We start from the raw sequence: 23512 nt of genomic DNA, 5'->3' as shown, positions 1-23512 counted from the left end.
TTACGGGAAGGCAGATGGTCGACGACACCCACCGCTAACTTTTAGTCTGCTATTTGCCAACAAATAGTGATACTGTCATATTAAACTTTTCCACAGCTTAGTGGGAGACCATATTTGACGTTATGCTTTGATCCTACGATTGGCAGATTACAAGTCGAACACGTTAACCATTAGGCTATTCCAGGGATTGCTACTCAACTAAGTGGAATGCAATTAGAAATACAAAATTCTCATCTTGGTTTGATCCTTTATGGTCAGGGGTAAAATGTAAAGTTAAAACCTTTAACGGATATTCTGTGACTCAGCTTGCACATCTTTAAAGGGTAAAACTAAGTTGCCATTTTAATAATGTTTTATAATCTTCCACAGTCTCACACAGACACAGATGGCATGCACTGTCCACACCTTCTTGGAGCACTAGGGATATGGCCAGTACTTAAACTGAAGAACATAATAATATAACATTCAAGAGAGTTCTTGGTAATTTCCAGTGATGATTATCAAAAAGAAAGAATGAACTCCTAAATTCTGTGTAAATTGTAGATGAAAGAATACAATAATGCTTTTCTTTAACTGAGCATAGGTGAATGCCGACAAAAATAGACCTAAAACTGCTTTCAGCACTCGAAGAGGACTGAATGAATTCTGTGTCATACCGTTCAATTTGAGTAATGCGCTTAATGATTTTAAGAGACTAATGGGTCTTTCATAATTACGAAGTAAAAGAGTATTCTCCAGACAGCTGGTATGGATATTAAAGCTTTAATTAAAATAAAGTACAGAACAATGTTTCGACCTTCTTAGGGCATCTTCAGGTTAACCTAAAGATGACCTACGAAATTCGAAATGTTGTTCTGTACTTTACTGTAATTAAAATTTTAATACAAATAATGAAGCTTTCACTAGAAGACTCCGATGGCAGAGATGTCTTATCTTATCTATATGTTTCAAGAAAAGATGACAACCCGAGAAGGTATTCCAGTATACGCCAAGAAAATTTGCTTGATACTGAAACCACGAAAATCCAAAGTCATATACACAGAAGTACAAAACTTTGGCTAGTTGAGCTCACAGCAGTGAAAGAATTTCCCTTAACTTCTAACAAATTAGAATTCTGTAGTTTCTAGATTATATGCCATATTATCAGTCTTTTAACCAATTTTCTAAGCTAGAGCGCAGTGTCTATACTGATTAAAGTTGGCATGTACTTGATATGAACACAGAATGTGAAGTGTCTCTTGGCTGAAGCACCAGTGATAGATTTTCCTAATTAAAACTGTCCGTTCATCGCGAATTCTGACACCTATAACAGTGGGAATGATGTTTTGTGGAAAGTGTAAGCTAGTATATGATATGTGATCAAGTATGTTAGGTGTGTGCTGAGCATTGATAATGGATAATAAAGGAATAATTGGTTGTATTAAGGGTTGGATTGATAAAAAGGCGGAGTAGACACTTCCATATAAACCTACAATGTTAAGTAGATTACAGTTGACGTGTTTTAATAGCATTCCAAAATACTTTTTCAAGTTGAAAACTGTAATATGTTAAGAGTATTATATTTGTTAAAAGGTTATCTTGATGGGAAAAATATCAATGCAAAATAATTAAGGGTCTGTGGAGAACGGGAGTCCAAGAAAATAAAGCTACTTAGGAGCTTTTAATTGCAGTATTTGTCTAACATTACTGTAATTATTTGTAGAGAACGTGCCTCCAAGTACAAAATACATCACTGAAATTTTGAAGGTATGATTGTACCTCTGGCAATGATGCTACAAAAATACAATTTAATTGTACAACACCACCAGAATCAGAGCTCAGAAATGTTTGGTTATTTTTTGTTAACCAAGATATTACAGTAACAGTGATGATGAATCATACAGATCGTTACAATTCTACTTTCAGATAGGGACTTTGGGAAGAGAAATCGGATATTACTTACTGCCTCCAGCACAAATTAGCGAATAATATCTAACACTTTTTAGTATAATTTTTGTAAGAATGTGTATTGCACTATCATGTTTAACTATGAAGACATGGTACGTGTGTGATGGAGCTAATAGTTTTTAAGATTTTTTTTTTTGGGGGCAAAAATACTTCATGCTTTCCATAATACAAGAAATGTAGAACAATAAGGAGTTTTGCCCGATCTTACAAATTTGCAAGAGCAGGTTTTTCTAGCAATATTCACATCAAGACATTGAGCAATCAGCTATATATTGTGCCATGTGTGCAGTACATAAGAAAAAAAAAACAAACAAACTGGCTGCATCGGAAAAACTCTCAGGGAATTATGGACTCTCTTTTATAGAATGTTAAACTGAATATCTGCTGTCTATCACCACATAACATTAAGAAAAATGTTTATAGTTTCGTAATAGTTATTTATTTTATTTATCTGATGTAGCGAGTTTTTCATGACCTCTCTATGGTAGTACTACCAGCTAAAACGGGGTTCACAGTTATTGCTATGTTACGACCGAAAAGGTATCTTTCTAAGTATCTTGAACGTACCAAAAGCTGATATGTTTAAGCGTTATCTGCAGAAAAGACCATTCCTCGTTATTTTTGTTTGTTATTACTTTTACTTGCATCATACTGTTCGAGTCGGAGAAACCTAACTGGAAGCCTTATACGTATTTTTGCGCATTTGGAAAATGCAACTGATGTGGCAGTAACTGCCACGAAAACTAGCTGAACAGCGACATCAAGTACTGCAAGTATGCAGTAAATATATACAGATGTGTGATAGTGAAAACATGTTTTCTATTATATATTTGGATCGGTTTCCATATGTTTTATTACGTAACAAATGTGATATATATGAAAGCATAATTTTTTAGCCTAGTAAAGCCTTTTTGCCTGATGTATCAAGACGTAATGCATTTAATGAAAACTTCAGTAGCAGTGAATGAATTAATTACGAATATAACTCTCCCGTAACTAGTATGTGATATATTTTTATTCTGGTACATTCGTGTAATCAAAATTTTCTTCTATTATCTGCTTGTAATTATGATATCATCGTTGACCAGGTATCTCAAAGTCATATACAGGTAGTAATCATTTTACTTAGGTAAAGGCTACATGTTGCAACCTTTGTTCTTGAGTCTCAAGTTTGTAATATGTGTTTCTTTATGGACTTCTTGAAAGAAAGTCTATTGAAACAGGCAATATAGAAGCATATACGCACTTATTTGGGCTCAAGATTGCTCGTAGACTATTGGTTGATGTATGTAACCAATGGATTTGTGATGTACCCGACTTTCTTTGTTGCACTAAAATATTGAAGTAAGATTTTTTCACAATTCTATCTCTTCTTCTTAATTTTTTCTGGATCCATCTGTTAGCTTGTATCCTTTAACCACAACAGCCAGATAAAACAGAAGAATAAGCCAGTTTAGATGATATAAGACCGTATTTGTTTAATGAATAAGTTTATGTTTAAAACTTTACTTGTATTTGTTTGTTTGTGCTAAACTTATTATTAACCTTACACAAACTTTATTTTTGTGGTGATATTTGGCTATTTCTGATGAATATCAAATGACCATAATACTACAGATTAGTCTAAAAATAAACATTTTCGTGCCATGACTAAATATTTTATTATGTGAAATTACTTTATTCTGCTTCTTTTTTGTTGACCATGGTAATCCTGGAAAGTAACTTTAGGATACATTATAAAATTTACAGTGACGACAAGGAAGTTGTGGTATTAAAGCTTCGGTCTGTTACTATGGAAAGATCTTTTACAGGCAGACATTTGAACCTAAAGCTTTTGCTAGTCGTAGTGAAAAACAATGTTCAGTATTTACCATCTATCGTTAAAAACAATAAATAGAATAGTATTTTCTTGGCAATTTCAAGTAGTTTTATTTCATCCTTGAATGCTTATATTCCGTACAGCACAGAACTGAAGAGATGTGTCACATGTAAGTTATATTCTGTGGTGTTCTAAAGACAAAGTATAATGAATTTTCACCTTCTTAGTGATATAATCAATTCAAGAAACACACTGTTTAGTGTATGGAAAGCAGATTGCACTAGCTCAAACAGAGACCTGTCTTATTGTTAGTGTTGTACCACTATTAGTTTGTAACCATGGGTATTTGGCTATTCAGCTCTGAGCTGTAAGGCTATTGGCATAGCAACAGAAGCACAAGTGATTCATGAGCCACTGTGCCATACTTGAGAACAAATGCTCTCTTTTTCAGAGCACCCGAAATTTCAGATTCATTTTATATAAACAATCGGAACTCAAGACAAAAGCATGAACTTGTTGATCTGCTCAGAGAGTTTCCCAGCCGATTGGGCTGGTAAAAGTCACACAACACCATGTTCAACTAATGTTCAAGTAAATGTGTATATATATATATATATATATATGGAAGTGTAGTTTTTAGTCACATAAGTCGTAGATATGGAGTATGGACTGATCCTACAAAAAATACAGCAATCAGAGTTAATAACTGGCTTATACCTTTAAACAAAGAAGAAGTTTGCAGCTTTCTAGGTTATTAATAATATTAAACACACTTGTTGATTTATCCCACTGAAATGCCAATGATAGTGGGACTGGTGTAGTATTTTTCACAAATACAGAATGAGGTGGAATGTGTAATTGTATATGCCAGTCATATGATGAGCAGTCATGAATGCCAATATTATATTACAAAGAAATAATTGCTTGAACTAGTAGTATTTGTAAATATTACAGCCACTATTTTTATGGTAAGAAAGTTCATTATCCAAGAGGATTATGCATCGTTATAATAGCTAATAAACGTTAACAACCCAGAAAATATGATTGCACATTAGATAAACATGCTACAAAAGTACAATAATCGTCAAGTAAGCAGCATATAAACACTGACTGGTTATCTCGCTAACCCAGATAGTAACAGTGATGTTAAACCATTAAAAAAAATGGCAGTTCTATGAACCACTTAGATAAAGCAGTCATTGTGCAATGTATCTAATAGTTCTCGAAGATCTAACATAGGAAATAATTTGTCCTCTGCATAATGCAAATACTGATGTCACCAGGATATATTACAAACTATTGTCAGTCTAAGAAAATATTTTTTGGCTGCATTTATTTGTGGATTTGGAAAAACATAAGACATAGTACCATGAGATATTATTTATTCATGTCTAAGGAGAAATAGAATGTCATAGAAATTGGTGATGATAGTGAAAACGATGTAAGGTGGAGTAAAGACTGTAGTAAGAATAAAACAAGGAAGAACTGAAAACTTAAATATAAAGGTAAGTATATGTCAAAGATTGGCTTTAAGCAGTTTCATGTTTATGATAATGTCAGACGTTTTGAGATAGTATCCAATGAAAAGAATGTTTTGGGACCTCTTGTTTGTGAATAATATGGTAGTCACAGTCAAGACAAGAACAGGTTGCAGTAAAGGTGCAGAATGTGACTTAAAAATTTAGAGAGGATTAAATATGAACACCAGGAAAACAGAGGTTATGCTAAGGAGAAGAAAGACAGTAATAATTTTAATGTAAAACAGACAATTTTGTGTTTCTAGGTAGTGAGAAAAGAAGATTTCACAAAATGTATGAGTTAGTTGTAATAAATGTAAAAAAGTCTGAAGTGTAATTATTGACAAAAAATACCATTGAAGCATAAAAGCAAAGTATACAAATTAGTAGTTAGTCTAATTCTGCTTCATGTAACAAAAACGTAACCATAAGAAGGAAGGATGGAAGTATTTTACAAATATTCGAGATTAGGATTCTAAAATATATACTTGGAATATTTTTGAGAGATAGAATAACGAGCGGTGAAATCAGGGAAAGAGTTAAAGTCTGTAATATTACAGAAAAGTAAGACTAAGACTTTTTTTGATATTTTGTAAGAATTTCTTTGTTTGTTTGTTTTGCATTTCGCACAAAGCTACTCGAGGGCTATCTATGCTAGCCGTCCCTAATTTAGCAGTGTAATACTAGAGGGAAGGCAGCTAGTTATTACCACCCACCGCCAACTCTTGGGCTACTCTTTTACCAACAAATAGTGGGATTGACCGTTACATTATAACTCGCCCACGGCTGAAGTGGTAGCAGCATGTTTGGTGTGACGGGGATGCGAACTCGCAACTCTCAGATTACGAGTCGCACGCCTTAACACGCTTGGCCATGCCGGGCCATTTTGTAAGAAGTGAAGAAATATAAGAAGTAAAACGAGCGTTAAAAATACCAACAGAGAGGCAAGGAAGTTTGAAGAAGACAGGATACAATTTGTAAATGTAGTGACAGAGATATGAGTGAAGTTGGTGAACTAGAAATAGTGCACAGGACCATAATATGTGGAGAAGGAAGACCCAAGTGGCTAGCCTTTTGAGATTAAGGTAATAAGAAGAATGGTGTAAAAACTATACTCAATATGCTGTGCAGAGAAAATTAACCACATCAAGAAAACTCAGACACACAGTGGAAAGTTTCCCTATGGAGAAAATTGCCATGGATATAGCTGATATTACTCTCAAAACTAAAAAAAGGTTGTTGTTATCAATGCAAACTGCATTAATGTGTCAGCCAATAGATAAGCTTTACCCCACTTGGTTGAACAATAATTTCAAACATTGGCTAATCTATAGAGAGCTACAGGGATGAGAGACCCAACTTCAATAACCAGTTGTTTGGAGAATTATTTTAAACGTTTGGAGTGATTCCAATGGATCTGATATATTATCCTCTACTCAGTTTGATGGTATTACAGTGTCACTGTGAATTGGCTACATTATGAAAAAAAATTTGTGCAGTTGTAGACGAGTAAGATGGTTGCATGTCATAACATATGTTATATCAAAATAGTAGACTGTTTATATCTTGTTGTTGATAGCTATATGGAGTGAATAACAAGTTATGGCGATCACATAATGTGTGGATATGTCCAAAACATTGACAAGCTAAAATTCTACATAACTGATTAATCTCTTAGAAACTAGTTACCCTAAGAATTATTAGTAGATGATCAAATCGCCTTTGATGATGAAAATATTGTGTTGAACGATATCATCTTGATTGATGAAGATAAAGGCAGTGGAGGTAACTATGTAGTGTTTGTGAGAAGCCAAATGAGGACGCACCAGTAGAGGAGTGGTCTATTCACTTACATAGTCGGCCGAGATTCTTACGAGGACCTCTTAATCTTTAAGGCTGGAATTAACTACTTGACCAGAAATTAAGACAGCCATTTGATAGAAAAAGTAATGACTATAATGAAGTATTGTCCTTGCTTTTCAAGTCATTGGTGAGTATCCCAATAGAATGTACGTGAATTATGTCACAACCACTTGATAATTTTTATAGTTAGTACAGTTGTTTGACTGAAAATTAATAAATGTAAGCAACCTTTACTCACTCCTTTATCGAGCAATGTTTAGTGGTAAGACACTGATGCAACTTGCTCTGTGTAGTTGAGTTAGACAGATTTTCTTTAGAACAGACTGGATCAAACGATCCTTGGATGAAAACTCTATGGAATTTTACGTTTAGATTAAAATCTTAATGATTACTGATGATGGTGGCAAAAAGTTGAAATATACTTGTAATTCATGTATAGTAAGCACTCAAAACATGTTGGCAAATGTCATAAGATCGTACTGGAAATTAACAAAAATTGTAATTAGACAAATTGTGTAAAATTTTGCGAGATTTGTATCTGTGTTATTTTTCGTGTTTATCATGATCTCTAGGTGGAAGTGCTGATGGGATAAACAAAGTAAATTATGATGTCAACAGGTTTCATCTGAAGTTATTTTTCAACAAATACGTGGATTGAGCAACAAGTGCTCGGTGGTTGCTATAAAAAACTATGAAGATACTCACTGCAAATTATGCGATTTTGTTATATGATACGAAAAAAGAACCTTATGTAAAATCCATATATTTTGACAGTACAGATTAAGTAAGTTTGTTTAGATGTTACGTACGTAAGTATAATATATGAAGTATCTATTTCAGTGTTAATCTGCATCCAAACTAGAAACTCTCAAAACACATTTTTTTTAATTGCATCTTAACTAATAGGATAGCAAACACTTGGCCCCATCCTATACCCCACAAACTTGGTCCTAAACTGAAATATTCTAGAATATGTGATTTTTATTCAAGGAAAGTTTCTAGAGAAATACACCACTTTGACTGAAAAATAGTGTGAACTAATTATTTTCATTGATGTTGGTGAAGAAATGTCCTGTAAGTTATGTAACCAGTATTTAAGGCTAAAATCATAATATAATCACTTAACCGTTTAAAATTAAATAAAGCATTACATTCGAACAGTTTTGATTCCGAAATAAGTTTGGTTGGTATATTCCATACTATTTTTAAACTTTGCAGGGATTACTGAATGTGTAGTTTCAATATTACTCTGAACAAGTTAGTAATTATATGTGAATTTTATATTAACTACACTTATTCATAGTATTAAAACATAATTTTTATGTGAAATATATAAAAATGTAATTCTGGATTTATTTGTGTTATTAAGCATATGAATCTGTAGGTTTTGAAACATTCAAGGTTAGAAGCATTGGTTGCTGCTTGTAAAGTATTTTGCCTAATTTCAGTTTCTGATGTATGGTTTACTTTTTGCAGTTTTACTCAGTTTTCTCACTGCACACGTATTCTGTCTTTATGACTAGCGAACAAAGATAGAAAGCCTCATCTGTATCTGAGACGGATGAACTTACTACCTAATGACTGATGCCAGGAGCCATCATGGTCACATGTGTAGCCAAGCTAACCAGGTTTGTGCTGATCTATCATGAATTGCATGTTCATTGGTGCGTGGAAAAAAAAAAGTGTCCTGACGTCATATTGGCTTTCGCATTCGCTAAAGACAATATAAGATACAGCAAACATACAACATCTAGTACTATCTGGTTTTCCCAAGATAGGGTAATGTCATGGGCTCACTTACTTATGACTGAGCTTTAGATTTGTCATAGATTAGGTTTATTTAGAGCTTGTTTGTTTTTGAACTTCGCGCGAAGCTACACGAGAGAGAGATATCTGCGCTAGCCATCCCTAATTTAGCAGTGTAAGACTACAGGGAAGGCAGCTAGTCATCACCACCCACCGCCAGCTCTTGGGCTACTCTTTTACCAACGAATAGTGGGATTGACCGTCACGTTATAACGCCCCCACGGCTGAAAGGGCGAGCATGTTTGGTGCAAGGGAGATTCGAACGCCTTAACCCACCTGGCCATGCCGGGCAATTTAGAGTTTACAATTCTAATTTATTCATGAAGCTACACCCTTATGAATTACTTAACAATCTATTGTACTCATGTAAGGACCATAATAAACAGTTTATCAGCTCTAAACATTGCAGCAAAACACAATGTCTTTTTGAAATGTCTGTCTTATTAACTAATGATTCAGGGTTCAACCCTAGAGAAAATAAAGAAAAAACCTCAAAATCAAGAGAAATGCTTGGTCATGTAGTGAACAATTTATATGTTGTAAAGAGTCTTCAAGTTTTTGTAAACTGTAGTTTTTACACTTTGTTTCGTAATGCATTATTAATTTATTTCTTCCTTATTGATTTTTGTATCTTTGATTTGTAATTTATTAAAATTCTGTTTGGAACATTTTTCAGTTTGTGATTTGTTTTATTTTGTAGTAAATGGATGGTACTGATGACTTTTTATAATATTTCATATTATAGCATTTTATTTTATGATCTAATATTGATCTGTTTGTTTGTTTGTTTTTGGAATTTCGCACAAAGCTACTCGAGGGCTATCTGTGCTAGCCGTCCTTAATTTAGCAGTGTAAGACTAGAGGGAAGGCAGCTAGTCATTATCACTCACTGCAAACTCTTGGGCTACTCTTTTACCAACGAAAAGTGGGATTGACCGTAACATTATAACGCCCCCACGGCTGGGAGGGCGAGCATGTTTGGCGCGACTCGGCCGCGAATCCGCGACCCTCAGATTACGAAGCGCACGCCTTAACGCGCTAGGCCATGCCAGGTCAATATTGATCTGATTTTCTTTGTGATTTCGATATGATGTATTTTGATTTGTAATGTTGCTTTGGTTTTGCCCCCTGCCGCCAGTACAGCGGTAAGTCTACGGATTTTTACAACGCTAAAATCAGGGGTTCGATTCCTCTCTGTGGGCTCAGCAGATAGCCCGATGTGGCTTTGCTGTAAGACAAACACGTGCTTTAGTTTTATTATGAATCATGATTTTGAATTTTATAGATTTTTACTCTGAATTGTACTTAAATGCAGATTATTTAACTAACTACTATAATTTCTTTGTGTGGGTTTCACGGCGTCGTGCCTATCACACGAAAGAATCAGTGATGACGAGAAAACCCACTTGTAGAGAAGAAGGTTGAATAATAGAGCGAACTCCCCTACGTTTTTACATATACACGAAAGAATCATTTACCACATTATGTAACCAGTTATTAATTTGCTGATTTAGCCACCAATGTTAGTTTCAATGTTTGGAGTGAATTTCACTTCTACATCACAAGTGTAGAACATATATTTTTTTACATTTTTACGAAGTTTCTGGATTTATTTAATAACGTCTGTATTAATTGGATATTTCAAGGTAAACATATGCTAATTATTTTACAGATTGCATACTGTAACCGTTATTCTTAAGTCTCAGTCTAACAAATACAACTATTATATTATCCACTTGGATAGCAGCCCATTTAAACGGACAACAAAGAAACTTTGTTTATAGGTTAACTTTAAATTATTCTCTAACGTTAAGATATGTTTTTGTCTTAATATATTTATTTTTATTTCTCTTAGCTGGATTAGAATGGATTGGTGAGAGGGAACTTATAAAAGTTTCTTTTTAACATTTATATTTTGCTAGTTCCACACATTCACTGTAAGCACTTGCTCACTTTTATAATAATGTTTTGTTTGTCCTTTGATTTCATATTGTGAGTAAAAATTATCATTCTGTACATTCTTTTGACATCAATATGAAAACAAAGGACAAACAGAATACATGGTTATAAAACCAAGCAAGTTCCACACATTCACTTCAAGAACTTCCTCAGTTTTATAACCATATGTTCTGTTTGTCCTTTGTTTTCATATTGTGAATGCAAATTGTTATTCTGTACATTTTATGCATTATCTTTTCTAGTTGATGAACTCAGAATCTGGAAAAAGAAACAAACGTATAATATGTGGCATGATATCTTTCGATATCATTAGTAGGCCTTAACTAACTGCTTTACAAGAATTCCATACGTCAATGTACCAGATGTATACACCTTTCATTGAAGTAACCTGTAAATTAATGCACCTCTAGATTAATTTATTTCTGTAGAGTATTGAACTTATGCATTTTCATAATTATTGTTCTTGAATTATTTTCTGCATCTGCTTTTTGTCTTGCAACTCTTAACCTTAACTACGACCCGAAACAAAACAAGCCTAACCAATTTATACGAATTTTTAACAAAGAATTTTACAGGGGGTGGATAAAAATGCTTTCCCCTGAAAAATGTTGTTACTTCGCTATATCTTTTATTAGATAACAGAAAATATGTAAAAGTATATGTTTTTAGAACCCACTCGAAGAGATCTGTTTAAATTTGATCTCAAATCCTAATTTTAACACTGGCTTTCGTAAATACCTGAAATGCTCATGACTTGAATTTCATATATTCATAAAACCTGTTGTGCACGTGCTGTAGTTTCTTAGATCTTCTTATTACAATTAGCCTACAGAATGATCATAACTACAGCAGGTGCACAACATTTTTCATGATAATATCCAACTAAAATCATGAATAGTTCAGGTATTTATGAAATCCAGTGTTAGAATTAGAATTTGAAATCATATTTCAACAGATCTTGTTGAGTGCATTTTAAAAACATATAGTTTACATATGTTTCTGTCATCTAATGAAAGATATAACAAAGTAATAACGTTTTCAGTGGGGGGGCCTTTTATCCACCCCTGTATATTTAAAATTAAATTTCTATTTGCTTGTCTTCTTAAACTGTCTGTGTTCGATTTATTCTTTACTTATTAGTCCTAGTCCTATATTTTGAGAAAACTTTCTGATTTTCTGCTGGATATCTGTGGATAAATACACAATTCTTGTCATAAGACATTAGTATTATGAGTATTACGTTTTGAAACACTACCTTTTTTTATTTAGTCCTTTAGGGATTTTCAAGAATTACAGTAATGTATAGTAATAGTATTCCAACCACAATATAATTGTCATATCCATTGTCAACGATTCATTTCGCTCAATCCAGACCGGTTGAGTTGCAACAAACACAATAGTGGTCAGTACACCATTTATACCATTTCATATAACAAGGAAACATAGAAGGTTTCAAAACGGAATAGGCTTAATGGTGAGGCCTTATAACAAGAACAATTGTAACCAATATTCGCCAGATTGTAAGGTGTACACACTGCAATTCTTGTTGTAAGTGTTGCATTACTTAAATTTACGGATTTACAACGCTAAATTCAGAGGTTCTATTCCCCTTGTGGACTCAGTAGATAGCCTGGTGTGGTTTGCTATAACAAAACACATACTTAAATATATTTAATGTAATTCGTAAAATATTTGGAAATGGTTAAAGCTACAGTTTTCGATACTCGCTAGCCTCCACATCATTGAGTGGCATAATGCGACAAATGTTTTTTCTTCACAAATGAAGTTCGAATTCAAATACTCGTCCCATCAACATGCTCGCTTTTTCAGTCGTGGTGGCGCTATGATGTACAACTAATCACACTATCTGCTCGTACAAAAATTAGTGGCGGGTGGTAATGACTAGCTGCCTTCCCTCTAGTCTTACACTGCTAAATTAAGGACATCTATCGGAAATAGCCCTTGTGTAGCTTTGCACGAAATTCACAAAACAAACACGAAAGAAGAAGTAAGTTAAAGACGAAAAAAACTGTTTAGACGTCATTTCAGTTATGTTTGCAAAACGTTGTTAGTGTATAGTGCTTTGCGATTGAAAACAATATTTAAAAAATGTTTTAATTTGAATCTATTTATAGTGCCACGTCGCGTGAAGACGTTAACAGAATTGAATAAGATCACGTTAATTTGAAACGTAGTGGTTTGCTTTTTGTTTGTTTTCTGGAATTTCGCACAAAGCTACTCGAGGGCTATCTGTGCTAACCGTCCCTAATTTAGCAGTTTAAGACTAGAGGGAAGGCAGCTAGTCATCACCACCCACCGCCAACTCTTGGGCTACTCTTTTACGAACGAAAAGTGGGATTGACCTCACATTATAACGCCCCCACGGCTGGGAGGGCGAGCATGTTTAGCGCGACGCGGGCTCGAACCCGCGACCCTCGGATTACGAGTCGCACGCCTTACGCGCTAGGCCATGCCGGGCCAAAACGTAGTGGTAGTGTGTGCGTGTAAAAATACTGCACAAGTTTTTGAACTATGTGTGATATCTTTTTAAACATCTAACAAAGGAAGGAAACAAATATAAGTTTTGATTACACATGGTAGTAAAACTAAGTCACCTAGTAACAAAGATGAAGAGAGTATAGTCATAATTATCCTAATAACAGACATTTATCTCACAGCTCAGCCAACCAAACGCAGAACATAAAGTACTTTCATCATAGACGTGTTTGTAACTACACATTTCTCGCAAACTGCCCTAAACCTCTGATAAGGCTTGGTTTATGTACAGTGACTTTCCTTGGGATGCATATATGCTAATGAAAAGTGTAAAATCGACAGCTCTAACTCACAAGCAGCGCGTTTTTATGAGACATTATTAAAATTCAAGTTTTATATTTTGCAACTTAGTTTTGGTCGATTATTCCATATTAGACAAATTATATTTCGTTCAGAAACGTAACTCCTGAAGATAGTATATCAAATACTTTTGATTTTTTTGCATTCCTGATATAAGTACAGGAGGTTTTACGTGTAAAGTGAAATTGCATAATTCTGTAAAACACTATCTTAGTTTTAAATCTTTCATTTCTATGATAATATATTCATATTAAACGTTTTTAGAAGACTTAAAATGGCAGGGTGTCAGAGGTTATAATGAGAGATATTTTTTATGCATTGTGTTGTATCGTAATATTTTAATTTTTTGTAGTAGTAGCACAATGACACATCAAAATATTTTGTATACATGAGAACTAACTAAAACAAAATTATGTATCAGATCATCCCTTAAGTAATGTTTGATTTTAGGTTCGAAAAAAGAGAAAAGATATCAAATGTTTTTAATGTTATTTAATTAATAAAGTGTGTTCCATTATTATTAATTACTTCCTGCCAACGATTCACAAGGTCCTGAATGCCACTTCTATAAAAGTTTGGGGTTTAGAGGAAAAGAATGTAGAGAGGGTAGTTTTGACATTTTCATGTGTTCCAAAATCTTTTCCATCAAGATTAATCAAAGCAGGTCTCTTTTCTTTCAGTGAAATATTCAAGCGCTATAACTGTTGACAATAGAAGTCTGATGTAATTGTTATGCTGAGTGGCAGCAACTCAAAGTGGATCATACCAACAATATCCCACCAATCGCTTAACAAGACCTTCCTAGGGTGGAGGTCCATTTTGGGCTGTGCTTTAGCCAGTTACTCTGCACTGAGCCATTCTCTGCAGCGCTTAATATTTCTATAAAATATCCATTTTTTCATCTCCAGTCACTAACCTATCCAAAAAAAGGTGAGTTACATTCACTAGAGTGCAGAGAAGTGCAAATGTCCACTCTTGCTCTAAGGTTGGCTTCTTTCAAATCATGGAGGACCCGTTTTCCAAGTTTTGACACCTTTCCAAGCTGTTGCGGATGACGGTGAACTGTTGAATAGGTTAAATTAAGCTTTTGTGCGAGTTCGTTAACTGTTACAACACAATCTTCATCAAGTGCAGCCAGCAGCAAGTCATCATTAAGTGGAAACGGACAACCGGAACATGAAACATCAGTTAAGCTGTAGTCACCTGAGCTGAACTTATGAAATCACCTTCGATATTTTTTTTCATTGAGAGACTCTACACCATAAACACCTTGAATGTTTCGTGTAGTTTCTGCTGCACTACTGCCTTTTTTAAACTCATAAGGCATTATATGTCAAATGTGCTTCTCAGACACATCCATCTTCATAAGGGTTTATTTGATTAATAATTTGAAAAAAGTTGAGTTGGGTTAGTTTCTTTTATTTGTCTGAACATTTTTATACACATCCTACTACATATGTTAGTTATTAAAGCCTTCTACAAAGGCAGAAATGATGATGCACTTTATGTATTACATTTTCGGACATCACTTACGGGATGACCTGACAGTTGTGAACATTTAATTCAGTATAATTTTGACATTCACTAATCAAAAACAATTTAAAAGTAAGTTTTGATAATCTTACCTTTCATTTAACAATTTCTCCTTGAATCTGTGATATTGATAAAGAAATGGATCTGGCCATTTTTTTTATTTTTTATAACTTTGCACTTAAGGATTTTGCAATTTTTATATGTTATTTACATTCCAAGGTTTTAAAAAATATATTATATTGATAAATAAACAAATTATGATAAGTTTTAGAAAAACAGAATTTTTAATGTGAATTTCCTATATGAAAAAAAGGTAACATTTATGAAATACTTCAATAGGGTAGTAAAATATGTGGATTTATTTTGGTGGCTGTATTTTAAAATTACTTACAAATGCTACATCAAAAGGTCTAATATTAAAATATCTTTGAATGTATGTTTTAAGAAAAACTGGTTTAAAATACGCAAGAAATGGGATTTAAATTGGATTTAAAATGGGAAGATTTAGAAACCATAAGATTTTGAATATAACTCAAGCTTTAGTATCTAGAGTGTTATGAATGAAATGGTGGATAGGTTTTATCTATGTTTGTTGTTATTGTTGTGTGCATAATCTGTGGGTTTAAGACTTTTGAGTGTTTTAGTAACTAAAGTCAAACACTACAACAGGTATTCTGGTTTTTACAAACGAGAATGTGGCATTGATCAGCAATTCTTTGTTTTAAAATGAGTTCCTCTTGCTGTGATTGTTCACACTGTTATTTTGTTTTAGATTTTATATTTATAAATGCTACAAATGGTCAAAATGTGACATAAATTCAGGAGTTGAAGTCACTCCAACAAATTCCTGGCTAATGTAGCAGTTTTTCATGCGAAACCTAGAAGGCAATAGAAAATATTGTTAGTACACACTTAAGAAGAGAAGTTCGCAGATTTTTACTGCTGAATGTCAATACATCTAAGATATATGCATTTTCTACGAAAATTTGAGTAAAGAAGACTACTGTAATTGTATTCAATACAATTCAGTGTTTCACTGCTACACTGGTCTGCTTGGTATTCCCATTAATTATCAGGAAACGAGAACAGTGAGCCCGCAGCTCAACTGGTTTTATTGTTGAGGTAATAAGGACGTGGACCAGCTGGACAGACTCACCTTCAAGTTTCTGCAATGCTAGCTGGTTGGTTGCTTAGATTTAAGCGTAAAGTTACACAATGGGTTATTTGTGTTCTGCCTTCCATTGGTATCGAAACCCGGTTTTTAGCGGTGTTAGTCCGCAGACATACCGCTGTACCGTTGGGGAGTTGCAATGTGTCTTACCTTCAGTTGTCATTTGTATCTAAAGAAATAGAAATTACACAAACCTTAGAATTTTGTTTTTCATGTTCCTCTAATGTTTTACTAACTTTCGGCGCTTAAACCTTAACTTTTATTCCATAACAGAAAAAAAAAGTTTTATTAATAAAAGTTGCGGTTTAAGCGCCGAAAACTAGTAAAACATTTGTTATTTTTATTATTTAATAGGACAATCTGTTTCGCTTTGCAGCTTTTTCAGAAGCGTTCTATTTACATACAAAACGCAAGTGACAGCACAAAACCTACCCAACTTTCTTAGACAAGGTCGCACGAGTACATTTTCTAAAGTGAACCACCGACTGTCGAAATAAATAATAAAAATAACAAATTTCCGTTATAAGGGTGTTTATTTTGAGTATTAAAATATCTTTTATACCCCAATATACACTACGAAAATTAATTAAATAATGAATTTTACTGGTAAGAGTCTTGAAAACCAACCTTCGTCGACACTTGAATAAGGAAACACGTTGTGCTGTTTTTAGACTATATAGACGACTGTTTTCTAGAATAAAGAAAAGTTTTATTGATGGTAGAACATAATAATGATTGGACAGAACACTGACCTGTCTTGTTCAGGTATGGTCAATATCAGTCCAATCCTGGAAGGTATTTAGGGTAAATAATCAAGAGGTAGTCCAAATAACTGTTGAATTTTTCTTCGCCCTTTGCTTGACTATGTAGTACTTAAAACTCCACGCTGATTAAAACACTGGGGACTTGTCTATGGTTTTCATGATTTTTCAATTTGTTTGGATGGGTTTCCGGATCAACCAAGGAGAGAGGCCAAGAAGAAGACCGGAAATGCTGGTTTCTCGTTGTTGGACTTGTTAAGAAAGATTTTGTTTGTGCTTCTAGTCTGGCACGTAAAGCGCACGAGCAGAGAAACCACAATATCACACCTCATTCCAGGAAGAACACAAGACCAGGATCGTACTTTATTAAAATTTGAGATTTACAAGGAATATATGACATTTATGTATAAGAATGAGTTCATTATGAGAAATTCCACTTATTGCATATTATGTGGAACAAATTAACATTTTCGCAAGATACATACACAGATAAACCATAAAGAGAATTGTCCATAGGCCCGGCATGGTCAAGCGCGTTAAGGCGTTCGACTCGTAGTCAGAGGGTCGCGGGTTCGAATCCCGGTTACACCAAACATGATCGCCCCTTTCAGGGGGCGTTATAATGTGACAGTCAATCCCACTATTTGTTGGTAAAAGAGTAGCCCAAGAGTTGGCGGTGGGTAGTGATTACTAGCTGCCTTCCCTCTAGTCTTACACTGCTAAATTAGGGACGTCTAGCGCAGATAGCCCTCGACTAGCTTTGCGCGAAATTCAAAATAAACAAACCATTGTCCATTCCTGGTAAACAACATGAAAAATAGAAAAACAAAGAAGGAGCTATGATCAGTTCTAAGCAATCCAAGGTTTATATATCGTTACAAAAACTACAGGATTTACATATGACGGAAATAGTGTAAGCAGGCGACAGGATACAGGTTAGGTATGGTCAAGGGTTTGAGCATGATCAGTTACAACCGATATTGGTGGGGCTGTTATCATGGTTTATCGAGAGATCGTTTGCTTTGATGATTTCTTTTGTTTCTAAAAAGTATATCTTTTTCAGTTTTGGTTTAGTGTAGGCGAAGCATGTTTGTCCCAAAGTATTTTGTGGTCTGTTTCATATTGATGATATGTTAAGGCAAATAGTGCAAATCACCTCTACACATGTAATCTTGGTGTTCTTTGCGTCTTGGTTCACAGGGACGTGACTTTGCCCCATGTATTTCTTCCCACATTCACATTGGATACTGTAAATGTCTTGTGTTCTATAATATAGATTCTTCCGGGATTGGTAGTAAAATGCTAATTTTATTTGAGGCTTTGAAAACATTTTATTACATCAATGCTCAAATTTATTTAAAAAAAAAAGTCTTGTAATTTCTTTAGCAATTCCTGGCACATAGTTAGTTCCATTCTCTTTTATCATACAGTGATAAAATGATTGGAATAGTAGTTTTACTGAGAAGTATAGACAATGTTCCAGGATTTACAAATATGACATGTTTTTGTTTCTTTGTTGTTTCCTGTCTTTCTTGTCTAAAAGGAAACATGAATTCTAGTACCGAGTGCGTGTTAATTAAGATAACCCCTCGCAGGCCAGGCTAACAGATAACGGTTCTTCATTCTGCCTGTTTCTGACCATATATTTGAACCTGAAGGTTTTAGTTGTTCTGTTTCTTTGTTATCAGAAAATGTCAGTCCTTTTCGCAGTGTACATTTAACTATGTATTTATTTGTTTAAGGTTCTGGGTTGGTATAAACTAAATGTTTTGTGTTTTTTTTTAACCGGAACATAATTTAATAAAATAATACATGTTTATGCGAAAAATTGAGAAAAACCTGATAAAATTCCGTTCAGTTGCTTTAGTACAGAAGTCAAACAGGAGACTTGTGCTATTTAATATTAATATCCTGAAATATATAGTGAGACTGAAATACTTGCATAACTGACGTGAGAGAAGTCTGCCTCTGTTGTTAGTTTGTAAAGAAGATGACGTTTCTTATAAACTCTGTGAAAAAGTAAGTCATATTTTCACATCATCCAAATCAAAATCCTGATTTATTGATTTCATAATGTAGATTGCAGAGTATTGAATACTAGCAGAAACCCGCAAAACATTAAAACCCAAATTAGAATCTTTATTACAACAATACTTCTTTAAATACAGGAGTTGTAGAATAATACTAAAGAATTCTAATTGCAGACACCGAAATCTGGAAGTCCACTTGTTGTGGGTCTAATATTAAGCAAGCCTTTTTTAAATAAGGCAAGTATTCGACAGTAAATAAACATCCAATGTTATTCTACGACCTAATGTTAGACCTTTTTCAAAACTTTAATAAGCTTTTAATATGTTATTGTACAAAATGTCTACTGAAGTATATTTACGTTCGTTAAAATGAAGTAAGTGGACTTTTTCAGGACCTACAGAAATTGGGGTCCCTTCTGGGTTAGCGGTTAATTCTACAAACTTATAACCCTAAAATCAGAGGTTCGATTCCTCTCGATGGATACAGCAGATAGCCCAACGTGGCTTTGCTACAAGAAAAATCACATGTAAACTGAGTATAGTATTATTATAATGTATATTTTAGATCGGAAACATGTTAACCATTAAACAGTGGGAATGTTGTAGGGAGCAGTATCAATTGATGATGGCCGCCCTTTAACGGTTAATGTTTCTATGGATGTACGTAATAACAATCCTATATGATTACTATAAGTATTGTTCAATTAATGTTATTTTTTTGAAGTGCTTGATTATCGTGTTTCTTCAGGTTGTTAAGTGTATACTTTTTTAAAGACTAATAAACATGATAATATGCTAACTTATTTCAAATATTACAGGTAGTCACAGAACGATCTAAATATAATAAGGTTTTGTACTACAAATGAACTTATAATTAGTAGATCACTGTAGAATAATGTTGCTAGTGCTTCATTTTTTGTAAAAAAACTTTTGTTGTGTGAATAACTATAGATTACGAATTGTAATGGATTTATCGTTGTACATTTATTTTAGTGCCTACGTTGTTTCATTATAGTTTTCTTTTTTGCATGTGACGTATATTGTTGATTATGAATTGCGCAAGTCCCGCCTGTTCTCGAAATTTGTAGAGAATTCTTGTGTAAGGATCAACAATGTACTATGTGTATATATAATATTAGTATTTTGACAGTATTGTTGAAAGCGAACTTTGGTGAAGGTTCTAGAGTCTCGCGTGCCTTATATACAAAGCAGCCAGCCGAAAATCGGTGAAAGAAAATATTATTGGACAGCTACATTTGGTGCGCTATAGGCCTAGGAATCTATAGTTGTGATTAACTACAGAAACTACAGAATTTGACCAGGAACATTATAGATTTTGAACACTACAAACCGTTCGATAAGAAGTGACCTTCTAACTGTTGTGAGAGTAGCCAAGAAAGTCGTCACTATCTTAAGCAAAGGGCAAAAATATCAACTCCTAGCTAATTTTGATCGGCATGTACTTGGATCGTCGATAAAATATTTAGTTCTAAGCCGGATATAAGCTTGTTTGTTTTTTTTGAATTTCGCGCAAAGCTACTCGAGGGCTATCTGCGCTAGCCGTCCCTAATTTAGCAGTGTAAGACTAGAGGGAAGACAGCTAGTCATCACCACCCACCGCCAACTCTTGGGCTACTCTTTTACCAACGAATAGTGGGATTGACCGTCACATTATAACGCCCCCACGGCTGGGAGGGCGAGCATGTTTAGTGCGACCGGGATTCGAACCCGCGACCCTCCCGGATATAAGACTGTGTTTTCTGTAAATTTGTAAAACTGTTGTATATAAACTATTATTTGTATAACTATAGTAACAACCATTATTATAAATGGTATTATTTTTATGTTTGTATATTAAAATGCATTTGTGTTAAAAAAGTAAATTATGTGTATAAATCTTGTTGGCAAATAACATAACTTTAATTCATATTAACATTTAATTAATTTCTAGGCTCAACTTCAAACTTCCGATTTTTGAAATAGTAATACGTAACGTATATAACGTAATAAATCGAAGATTCATCCGAAATAAATAATAATATGTAAAAGAAGTTTGATATATTTTCTTAAATATGTATGAAAATAAATACATTACGTTACGTAAACACCGAGTGCAACATAACTTGAAGGGATGTCGCGTTTGCTCAGATGCACTATTTTGATAGGACATACGCTTGCATTTGATGTTGGCTACAGACTATATCATCTTACTAACGTTTGCCATTAACCGTTACTACAGATTTGGTGAGAAAGATTAACACTTGTGAACTAGTTTCAAATGTAAAAGATTTCGGGGTATGCTCTTTGAAGCTTGAGACTGCCTCAGCATAGTTTATTTTATTTTATTTTGTACAAGTCGGGTTATGGAGTAGCTGTGGTATTGTGAATATTATTTGAATATGGTGTGTGGTATGTCATGGAACATTATCTTGCTGAAAGTGACATAATACCTCTTGTTGAATCCATTATTGCAAGAAGTACATCATTGTGACATGGGGCAAAGTCGCATTGACGGAATTAGTTATGTATCATTAGGGATCAAGTCAAAACGTGGTAAAACAGACTTACGACACGATAATACTTTGCTACTACTTCTCGTGGCTGAGAAGACACATTTATATTCAAAGCGTTCAACAAGTTAATGTTAATCCTAGATTCGTCCTTTTAAAGTAAACAATATGTATAACGATATACTAGTCACTTGATTTTTATTTGTTATTTTCAATCGGTTCTCATCTCAACTTGATGCCCAAGAGTACTAATGCCTTGTGATGAGCAGGTCACGAGCTGAAGCTCATTCTGGAATGCTGCAAAAACAGACTTCCTTCATTCTTTCAATGTCTTGAAGTACATATGTCACCCCTATGGCGCATTGCCATGCGAGTTATGAATTTTGTACCACCATGAAGAAAGGTATTTACTTTCAAACTTCCTAGATTTTTGCCCATTTCGTGTCTTAGACAAATAATTCAAAGTATTGTGAAAGCAAATAATAATATGTAATGCTATGCCATATACACAATACCTGCTATATGCAGTGCCGGGCCTTTCGTCACACACCAGTATGACTGGTCTAGACACTCTTTATATTATCAGTATGGTGTAAACTAGATTAAATAAAGTATAACCATTATCATTTGTTAAAGTAATTTACAAATTAGAAAAAGGTAAATATTAATATAATATTATATATTTTAACGCATTGTCATTTTTCCTTTAATTAACTTGAATAAAAGAAGACTGGCGAACCAGTAATGATACATTAAAACATGTATCTTTCATTGGGAAGAGATTTCACTTAAGAATGTAATAATGAAAAAGTAGATGTGCTTGCCAGTGCTCTTGAACTTAAATGAAAGTAAATTAACACGATAGATTTGGGTGTGATTAGATGGGCCGAAATGTCTCATCTAGTCATAGCAACAATGCTTCGTCTGACAGCAACTTACTATTTAAATGTACTTTAACTCCAAGTGACTCTGTGGAAGGTTTTGACTCTTATAAATCATTGTGATGGCATGTGAGATTTATGTGAAATTCAGTAGAGACATGTCCTTCACTAAATAGAATTGTTCGGGCCTAATATTTTTGCCAATATAGTGTACTTAACATATAGCAGCATTTGTTAGAACTTATGAAACTTTACATAGGCCCCCCATGTCCAGATGGTTAGGGTGCTTTGAGGGTCGCGGGTTCGAATTACCGTCATATCAAACATGTTATGTTCGCTCTTTCAGCCGTGGGGCGTTATAATGTGACAATCAATCCCATTATTCGTTGGTAAAAGAGTAGCCCAAGAGTTGGCGGTGGGTGGTGATGACTAGCTGCCTTCTCTCTAATCTTACTCTGCTAAATTAGGAACGGCGAAATTCAAATCAGAATAAAAATAAAATCTTTACATAACAAAATGAAATCCCTATTTACGATTTATATTTAGGATGAAGTTGGCAAAAAAAGGAGAAAAAAAATGTTTTGTTTGTCAAAATTAGTAGAAAGTTGTTTGAAATATTTTTACCTACAAACATCTTACTCAAATATATACATATTATGTACTTATGGTTGACCTAGACATTGCAATGGTTTGGAAAAAGATTTTTTTAAAAATTGTTGCATCCAGAGCTTTGAATATTCAGAAACAAAAGTTACTACAATAATTAAAAAATTATGGGATGTTTTCATATTTAGAGTTTGCCAGTTTCTTGCTATCTTGTTAATAATATTGCAGTTAATATACCATTGTGAACGAGTTT

The 23512-nt window shown here is 34.0% G+C and overlaps 1 protein-coding gene across 19 annotated transcripts in view; it reads left to right on the top strand.

Moving 5' to 3' along the window:
• Positions 1 to 18801: 18801 nt before the first annotated feature.
• The window catches only part of LOC143252189 (phosphatidylinositol 4,5-bisphosphate 3-kinase catalytic subunit beta isoform-like), a 49917-nt gene continuing 45206 nt past the window's right edge, over positions 18802 to 23512 (top strand). For 5 of the 19 annotated variants that reach the window (XM_076503950.1, XM_076504091.1, XM_076504115.1 and 2 more), the window contains exon 1: positions 18814 to 19251. The gene's annotated coding sequence lies outside the window, so the exon portion shown is untranslated. Of the gene's footprint in view, positions 19252 to 20419; positions 22176 to 23512 lie in introns of those variants that run through there. The other 14 variants (XM_076504106.1, XM_076504133.1, XM_076504059.1 and 11 more) reach the window with 8 other exon arrangements.

The sequence above is a fragment of the Tachypleus tridentatus genome, chromosome 1 (assembly GCF_004210375.1).
Source record: "Tachypleus tridentatus isolate NWPU-2018 chromosome 1, ASM421037v1, whole genome shotgun sequence".
Lineage (NCBI taxonomy): Eukaryota > Metazoa > Arthropoda > Merostomata > Xiphosura > Limulidae > Tachypleus > Tachypleus tridentatus.
The sequence above is the reverse complement of the archived record's forward strand: the minus strand, read 5'-3'. Positions and strand labels throughout refer to the sequence as shown.